General features: G+C 36.2%; 1 protein-coding gene across 4 annotated transcripts in view; it reads left to right on the forward strand.

Moving 5' to 3' along the window:
• LOC133516030 (autophagy-related protein 16-1) overlaps positions 1–6,657 on the forward strand; it is a 250,562-nt gene extending 243,905 nt beyond the window's left edge. For 3 of the 4 annotated variants that reach the window (XM_061848710.1, XM_061848713.1, XM_061848714.1), the window contains one exon: positions 4,947–6,657. The gene's annotated coding sequence lies outside the window, so the exon portion shown is untranslated. Of the gene's footprint in view, positions 1–1,505; positions 4,920–4,946 lie in introns of those variants that run through there. The other variant, XM_061848712.1, reaches the window with a different exon arrangement.
• The last annotated feature ends 3,576 nt before the right edge of the window (positions 6,658–10,233 follow it).

A 10,233-nucleotide genomic window follows, 5' to 3' on the forward strand; every position in this document is an offset into this window, starting at 1 on the left:
TACTTTCGACTTTCATAAAGTTTTTGTTAAATGTGTGTATGGGTCTCGGCATGGCCGGCCGGTCCATATTGTTCTCGCGACATGAGTCTGCCGGGCTCCACACGTTTTCCGTACTCTAAGTCGTGGCGTTCGCATCCGTTCACTTCTATACATCCAAAAATATATAAAAATAAACTGACATAATTAATGATCTATACAATTAATTTTACTGAATTATATCGATGCTATTTAATGGGAATCGCGAAACAGATTAAGTATAAGTAGTACCATTAACTATCAGCTTGTCAAGCGGAAAATTTAATAGCGTCTCGTGCGTTACGTGATCTGTGCCGTGATTTTATTTTTCTAAACCGACCGAGCCACTTTCGTTTCACCTAGAGAGGGTGAGCTTATTCATAACAGTTCGATGTTTTTTTGTCATCTCATCTCCAATATTGAATTTTGAACGTACCGCTGTGCACGTAATAAGGTAAGTTTTGGGGCTCTCTAAATTCGAACAACTTTTTTTTTATATTTGGACATCTTTAAATAAGTCACTTAAGTGAAAAAAAAAATTGGACACAATAGATCACGATTTCTTATAGTTGAGTATTTTTAAAATATTGTAACTAGGTAGGTTCCTAGTCTGTAGTGCATAAAACGGTTACCTATAGTGGAGGGCCGTTAGACTTAAAAATGCAATAACCCAGGAACCCAAGTGTAATCATTTGACGATGCAATGCAAAAGGTTTTATAAAAATCCATTCAGAAAAAGCTTTAGTGGAGTGTCCACTATAGCGACAATACCGACATCTCATAAATTGCCCATCATCGCGATAATCGCGCTAATTGCAAACTGTTCCCAGACGTAACGAATAGGCAGCATCTTTTATGGCAGCTTTGCAAGTTATATTTTTATTTTATAATATTTTTTAGTAGCACGATATTGACAGTGGACACGGACAAATTGTTAAAAATATATACACACTACTTTAAGTATATGGGCAATAAGGCCGTATACAGCTACATACTTTTGGTACTTTGTCCGTGTCGATAATTAATGACTTGTCTGTATCTATTAATACAATATCTCTGCCTGCTTATTAACATTTCCAAGTTTCATGTTATGTCAGTAGGTTTTATTTGTATTGACTTTTGTGGATTGTTATAACGAAGTTAACCGAGCCCATCGATATGTTATTTACGTGTGATATTCGATTGCACATAGGTACGAGTTACGGATGCTGAGGTCGAGTCAAGATATATTGTGAGTTAATTGAAGCTTCGAGTAGGTACCGTTTACAGCCATGAGCGACGATCCGAGTTTCGGCGCCTAATGACCGCCCTCCCTCTTGCTCGCAAATCGCAGATTGTAATCTTCCCATGAAACACTACAACTGTCACACTTTCGTACGGAGGTACGATTATAACAGAACTCTGCTTCACCTACTGACGCTTTAAATGATGCGTAATTACTAACGATAATTACTAATCACGCCTAATTGCATATCGAGGCTTCTTTACAGTTGGACAACCGCTACCTACGAAGGTGGTCATCATACCGCCGAATATCTCGACACGACATTGGCGCCGTTACCGTTACTCGATTTCTACGCAAAGGAAGATTTTATAGTAGGTATTACCGTTCTAGGAATAATTATGTTTTTGTGTGATGGTAAGGCCGGTAGTGACAGTGCACGCAACGCCACCCGGTCGGCCGACTAATAGCTGCTATTAGGAAATCTCTGTCTGAAATCGACAACAATGAGCACGGAATACACTCATTGCCCGCTCCCATTCATTATACTTTTTACGATACTCGTCTCTTGTTTTAAATGTGTGCCATTTTTTACAATTTACATTTCTTTTATAATACTCGTAAATACGCTGCGTGCAGATGTACACAATTATTATAATTGAATTATCTTTGCATCTTGCGTCTATATATAATTGACGGTTATTATTGTTAATAGACACATTTTTTTAACTGGCTTAGCTAACAGAAAGTATCTTTTTGCTGCCTAGTTCTTCCAGTGATACAAACGGTCGGTTTATGAGCGACAACTGCATTAATTAACACTTTTGCTTTCAATCGACGATAACTGCGTGGACCGCTATTCGACTCAGAAATATCAATAAAATTTTAGTGTGCTGTATATTTGATCGGCTGGATTTAACATAATTTGTAGTAATCCCCATCATGCGTACAAAACTTGTGTTAACATTGAATATCGGTATCTGATGCGGCCCGCGGGCGTACCGATAATCGCCTAACAAGGTGTATAAATACTGGATTCCAAATCAATTTGAAATACAACCGCTATATACAAATAATGGATGCTATTTATTCGTGAAAATAACGGTTTATTAACCTATCAACCGTGGTCTAAGGTTGTACTAGCTTCTTAAAACCAGATATTAACACAATATTATATACAAGTATTCATTCAAAGAACATAATTGGGACCTTCGTGGGTGGTTAACCCGGACCCGTATGTAAAGAGACAAGATAAAAATATTATGTATGATATAAAAATAAATCTAGAAAATTAAAATACAACTAAGGAACTAATCAGACTATTTTATTAAATATTATTTGTGTTTTAAGTATTCACACTACTATACAGTAGGTACCTATAAATTATAAACTGAAATGGACGTCATACACTAAAAAAGTGACCAAGTCCACCGGTGGCGGGGGCCAGAATCGAACCGGGGTCTTCAGCTTACGCGGCTAACGTCCTGACCACTGTGGCCGGTACATATGTATTTTTGAATGAAGTTGATGTTCAAATATATATATCTTGTACATTTTCGTAATCGGAACACGATACCGAATAGTCTTTAAACGGATCCCACTATTTTTGTTACACCTTGTAAGTATATTAGATATATTAAAAAAATCTATATTACCTGTTTTTATTCAAGACCCGCACAAGGTAGTTTTTTCAAAAATAAATATTTCACATTTGTAATACACACTTCATTGGACTGTTATTAAAGGACTGTTGCATTCCTATGCTCACACATTCATCATAATGCTACTGCGTTAACACAAGAGATGTGGTTATACATAAACATAATCCATACGTGCAGAATAATGCCTAGCTTTAGCAATAAAGTAGACGCCCGTTGAATACCTGAGGCTTTTAGTGTCTTCCGTGCAAGTACGTATGTCAAGTACCAACGCTGAATTACCCTGTTGTTTATACTGCACTTGGCGCATTCATTTACTCTGAAGAATTAATGGTCGGATAATGAAGCCCATTGTGTATCTACTACTCGCTCCGATGACCTACCTTTTTGACGTTAATGTTCAGAATAGGTACTTAACTTTGGGGCGCTAAGGTAAATGTACGCATAGCCTATCTGCATGATAATTAAAAACAGCGCCTACAAACACAAATCTTTAATCGCCTATGTTCTTTTATGTGCAATAAAGTTTAAAATAATAATAATAAATCCGCAGGGCAGCTTGTGGCGAGCTGTTGGGGAGTAACAACCCCACGGACCCGAGTACTCCCGAGAGTCGGTGAGGGTCTCCGTGTCCGGCGTGTCTTCGTCGGTCGGAGTAGACCCCAAGGGGACCCGCAGGACTCTCAGCTCTGGCTTGCCTTCATTGGCCGTGCAGAGAGGAGTCGTTAGTGCTAAATGCGCCAGGGGTGGAAGAGAGAAATTGCATAAGACGCGAGACGCGAGTGGCTGTTATCAGCCACTGGGTAGAAAGCGGCGTATACCTCTCGACACCCCTGAGCCGCTCACACCGATGTTACTCCTGGTCGTCTTCACGACGGCAGTTTTAGGGGCCCATCAAGTGGGCGGCGAGTCACTGCCTCTCGATAACTAGTGAAAACATTGTTATGGCAGGTGTCCGGGCGTCTTTGCAATAACCCAATCTCATTGTCCACCCAAACTTCAATCCATAGACCGTTATAATATTCACTTTTTCTACAATAGTCCCAATGCCTGCTGCGACTGATTCATGGGTCTATTGTTGCGTCTGTGAACGGGTTCCAGCAGGCGTTCTACATGACATTAAAGCTCTCCAAGGAGGCCTCTACGTGTTGGATCTATATCCCCACACAAGCCTATCAAAAGACCGGGATATATAGGCCCGTGAAATCCAAGGAGATACAAAAATAAATCTATCACTGACAGCGGAGAGTATAATACTCGCTCGTACAAAGACCACTTTGGACTGGTAAACGAGTTTTTATCCACATTTTTCTAAGCTTTTATGTTTCTCATGTTTCTAACTCACGCACAGATACAAACCTTTCTATTGTTTACGCTCGGTTGACCATAGCTAAGATTTTGTTCCTTAAATGTGTCGTTAGTAACCTTTTCAGGATACTATTACACTACAGTCATTTAACTAACACAAAACATTACTTTTTTAGTAGCTTGCAGGTATTTGTTTATTATTCAATAAATGTCGCTGCGTACAGCTACATGATTATTAGATACTCGTAGCATTATAATGATCATTTTTTAGAAGTCGTGAAAGTCTGCGGGTCTGAATGTCCATTACATTTTTGCGTGACTAAGTAACAACCATTTTGTACGTGTAATGTAATGTAAATAATTGCAGACTTTCGGGATTTTAACCTTTAACCTTATGAGTAAATTAGAAAAATTACTGGAAATTGTTGCTTGTAAGTAAGTAGGTAAAGACGGTTACAAGTAATCGATGTTTTCATAATTTTAACAAATCATTCTTTCTATAATAGTTTCACATATACTGTGTATGTACAAGAGAAACTTGCATCAACGCCTGTATTCTATCACCATTTAAACTTAAATTTTAACAAGATATTTTGCTGTTGTTGATGCATGCTACGTCGACCCTTTTTATGCAGGGAAATCGACTATACGACCATGACTCTTTATACAGTCAAACAGATTTGTAGTTCCATTACCCTTTCGAGAATGCTTGTACTTTTTAATGAAAATATTTTACTTTTCAGAGTGAGAATTCCGCACTTCCCTCAGAAAGTGAGACCGACAACACCGAAGTATTCAACTTCTTTCGCGGCATCACTACCGATATATTGCATCGTTTCGCCTGAAAAGACATCAATGCACATAGGTATCCAAGAGGTCATAGACTTTATACTCTGGCATGTCAGTCTGTGCCAGGAAAGTATCGACTGACATTCAATTAATATAACATTCAATAATGTTGCTGCTTTGAATGATTTTTTAGCAATTATTGGAAAGTCTGCTTTTATAATAAGTGAGTGAATGTGAGCTTTTATACTGTTGATCCTTTTGAAGATTATTTTTCAATTTTTAAATGTACCTAATATTTGCCAATATGAACTGTGTTTTGTAAATACAAATTGTGTACAGGTAGGTATAACTATATAGACGTTATGTTAGAATGCTTGTTGAATATGATTCTTTATAAGTGTAAAACCCTTATAATCGAACAGGACTCTTGTGGTGGTGTTTGAAGGCAGCATACGTTCTAAATTATTTGACAACGAACACGAATGGTATACTTGAAGGGTATACTGGAAGTACAACCATTCGCGTTCGATTTCCTCGACACAAAATCTATCTGTTGTATATATAAATTTAAAATTAAAAAAACCCTTACACAAAAAGGACTAATAATAAAAATAAACCGGCCAAGAGCATGTCGGGCCACGCTCAGTGTAGGGTTCCGTAGTTACTCTTCCGTCACAATAAGCTAAACTGGAGCTTAAAGTATAGTAAATTGTTAACCAAGGGATGAAACGGTACCTTTCAACCGAGTTAAACAAATAGGCAAATTTGCATAATCAGTACCTAATTAAAGTAAGTCTTTTTACTATGAAGGGAAAACTTTTTGCGATAACTCAAAAACAGCTAAATTGATCATGTCCGCTATAGTTTTCATTTAATGTCTTTCTTAAGCTCTACTTCCACGATTTTTTTCATATTTTTTGGACCTATGGTTCAAAAGTTAGAGGGGGGGGACACATTTTTTTTTCTTTCGGAGCGATTTTCTCCCAATATATTCACTTTATCAAAAAATGTTTCTTGAAAACCCCTATTAGTTTTGAAAGACCTTTCCAACGATACCCCACACTCTAGGGTTGAAGCGAAAAAAAAAATTCACCCTCACTTGACGTGTAGGGGAGGTACCCTAAAAAAAATTAAATTTATAGATTTTATTGTACGACTTTGTCGGCTTTATTGATTTATATATCCATGCCAAATTTCAGCTTTCTAGCACTAACGACCACGGAGCAAAGCCTCGGACAGACAGACAGACAGACAGACAGACAGACAGACCGACAGACAGACGGACATGGCGAAACTATAAGGGTTCCGTTTTATGCCATTTGGCTACGGAACCCTAAAAAAACAAGCGTTGAAAAGTAAAACATCATCTTTATAGATTTTTAGACCCCGGTATCTTGAGCCTCAGTAGGTTAGGACGGACAGGATACACGTCAATTATATACTATTCTGCGGCTGTAGCACGGTCGCGTTTTTATCACTTGTCACTATGCCTGTCACGTTCTAACAAGTATGTAAGTGCGAAAGTGACAGGCATAGTGACAAGTAATAAAAATGCAACCGTGCTACAGCCGCTGAACATGTTGTAGGTATATCTCCACTAAGAAAGTAGTTTTTTTATTACATCTCTAAGGCGGTGGAAATGAAATTAAAAGATTTTAAAGAACATTCAAGAAGTTGATTTATTTTAGAAAGAAATGATGGCATATACATTTTTCAGAATATTTTTCCATATACGACGGGTATTTGTGTCCATCATTTTGTTAGTGAGAGTCAGAATGGCGGGTGTACCTTAATAAAATTAAATGAAATCCATACCATATTTTTGTACCTAATTTGTACTATTTAGTACCTCCTTTTAAAAAAATTTGAACCTCACGGTACTTAAAGTTATCACCAAAAAATAGTACACCCGCCATCCTGACAGTCAGAATGGCGGGTGTACTTTATTACGCTATATTCCCGTGGTTATTGATAAATTCTATAAAAGCCAAATTTTTGTACCTTCATATTCAATTATAATATGAGCCATTTTATTTGTGGTTTCCAAGTTTTACTCATTTATATTTTGCTTCCTATTACACTTTTGCAGGCGTTATAATTTTTCAAGTTATCGATCTCATTTTTAAGAATAAACGCTAAGGTACAATTATTTTTATTAAGCCAGGATTTAGTACCTTTATAGAATTTATCAATAACTACGGGAACATTGCGTAATAAAGTACACCCGCCATTCTGACTGTCAGGATGGCGGGTGTACTGTTTTTTGATGATAACTTTGTGTACCGTGAGGTACAATTTTTTTTAACGGAGGTACTAAATAGTACAAATTAGGTACAAAAATATGGTATGCTTTTCATTTATTTTTATTTAGGTACACCCGCCATTCTGACTCTCACTTTTGTTATGTAAGTATACCAAATACTGCAATCAACATTTTTACTGTTATCTTACTTCAACAGATTGGTCTTGGCTGACTGGTATGCAATGGACAGTTACTAAACAAATAATTCGGTTAGGTACCTACCATACCATATTGTAAAACTACAATATGCATTAACACTTGGGTGCTAGTTTTCGAGTCATTATTTTGTATGACATGCCTAACGCATTATTTTAAGGCAGTTTTATTTTAATTACTTATTGCAATATTGATAAGTCGGGGAGTTTTGGCATATTATGTTTAAAAAGTCTTCTTAGCTACATATTGGAAATAAAACCTTATTCGAGTAGTAGAAAGAGATCACGGTCTAAGATTCGGTTAGATCGTTATAGGTAGATTAACGAAAGCTAGTGCGGATTTAATGTGAGATTTTTAAAGACAGGACATATCTTGTCAGGTCTTATAAATCGACTTATACCCATATATTAATCCAGTAAATGTATATATTTATTTAGTAACGCGTTTATGAATAACGCCAATTGCGTCAAATCTGGTAATTTTGATTTTTCTCAGATGTGTGTATGATGTTGGCCCAATAAATAATCCGGTTTTTTCAATTTTTACAAAGTTGCGATCGGCGCTCGAGGTCACAAACTTGGATTATTCACATCATAAACAAGTCTTTATAAAATCAGAACCACCCGATTTGACGCAAACGAAACCCTTACTTTCAGGCAACAAAGTTACTGGATTAGTATTGCCAGAGACGAGTAAAGCAAGGCGGACAAACTCAATACAACACCACGTTGCCTTTTTACTATTTTTCCATTTTAGCTTTACACTTATAAAATCGGTCACCTATTGTTACTTATGACTTCTAAACTTAAAATATGACTTTCCTGGCTGCTGTCATATGCACAAAAATAGGTACAATTTTTATTGAATGGCGCCTTCCTAACATTAGGTATCTAAAGGATTTGAAAATGCTTTATTATACCTACCTTACATCTACTTTTGTGTTAGAAGTTAAATCCAATTTTAAGTTTTGAAATTATAAATTCCAACTTAATAATATGGTGTAATTTTAATAGCCTTCCAGTCTAGTCGCTTCGCTAGTAGCGATGCCTGCGAAGCATTAGGTCCCGATTTAAAATCCTGGTAAGGGCATTTATTTGTGTGTTCATCACACATATTTGTTCCTGAGTTATGGGTGTTTTCTAGGTATTTAAACCTTTGTATTAATATTATATATATATATATTATATATATATATATATCGTCGTCTAGTACCTACCCACAACACAAGCCTCATTAAGGGGCTAGGTCGAATTGTGTAAGATTATCCCATAATGTGTATGTATTTATTTATAAATGACAGCAACTAAATTGACGGATTGCATACGCAAAAAACTAAAATTTAAAACAATATCTAATGTTATCTACAACATTGACGATTCTCGCGGCGTTGTATGTGGGTTGTCAGTTTTCTTTATTTACTAGACTCTAGTATTATGGTATAAATATTAACCTCTTAATTATAGGGGATTCGTAAATCTTCTATAATTAAGAAGTTAATCTTTTCCGCATATAAAAATATATTCCACTAAAAACCTATCCGGCAAGCAATTTTGGTGTAACCTGAGGTTAATGTGTTTACTGTGTGTAATCGTGCACGTAATGTGTTCGGAGTGCCAAAATAACCCGCCGCAAGCGGCATGATGGGCGCGTGTCATTAGGCACGATTATAAAGCGAGCACACAGCGCGTTCAGTTAATTATGTGAACATTACAATAACGTTATTTGAATCAATAGCGACACAAGCGAGCGTATGCTTTGTCTCGAAAAACATATGGGAATGCGTAATATAATGCGTAACAATAGGGAACTTAAATGTCAGTGACTTATAATATTGTTTATCTTTATCTAACGGCTCTGAGTCCACGTGAGAACGGGCGGGTGTTGTGAATTCCGCGCAGATCACTTCCCAAAGATTACAGTTTACAGCGCAAATTAACTTTGCAAGAGTTCTTAGATAATTAGATCCAAGTGTACTGTAGGATTATGAAGTGTACTCGTTAAGTTTGCGTGGCTAACAATTCCAAAGGCAGAACATGACCTAACCTGACTTGTTTAATGGATACTGATATAAATGTATCACAATGACGTCATCGCGTTATTGTAATGTAATCAATCGTCACGGACCAAGTGCGTCACATTAACATACAATGATGGAGTAGAATAAGTATATGTAATGTAATCAAAACAGTAGCACTATTAAAGTATTTTTACTACTTGTTTAATTTATGAGTTATGACTTTTATGATACACGCAACAAGAGCAACGTGTGCCATATAATTTAATTATACTTTATAGCAAACAAAAGCGAAATGTATAGGCGAGGATATTATTTACGGGACCCAATATCTATAATAGTTGCGGAAGTTATTCTGCTGCTTTTAGCGCGTGTGAATCAAAAATCATAATTATTTTTATCTTGCATAGTGCATATAGTAGGTAGCCTAAAAAATTCATATAAATATAATGTAGGTATAATTTAAGTAGGTAGGTATATAACATACGCTTAAAAGCGTATAACATAATTTTATAACGTATATAAGTAAGGTAAGTAGGTACCTCACCTAGATAGGTACTACATTTATGTATGATGTATGTAACCTACTCATGAACATACATGAAACGATGAAAAAATGAAATAAAATTAAAGAATATTTATTTAAGATAAGTAGGTACGATAAACGTTAGTAATTTATCATCATACCTACCTATTTAAAATCATACCCACATTATATTTATAAAAGAATGCCGAAATAGAAGAACTAATAGCCGAGCCGGATATAATA

Source organism: Cydia pomonella, chromosome 3, assembly GCF_033807575.1.
Source record: "Cydia pomonella isolate Wapato2018A chromosome 3, ilCydPomo1, whole genome shotgun sequence".
NCBI lineage: Eukaryota > Metazoa > Arthropoda > Insecta > Lepidoptera > Tortricidae > Cydia > Cydia pomonella.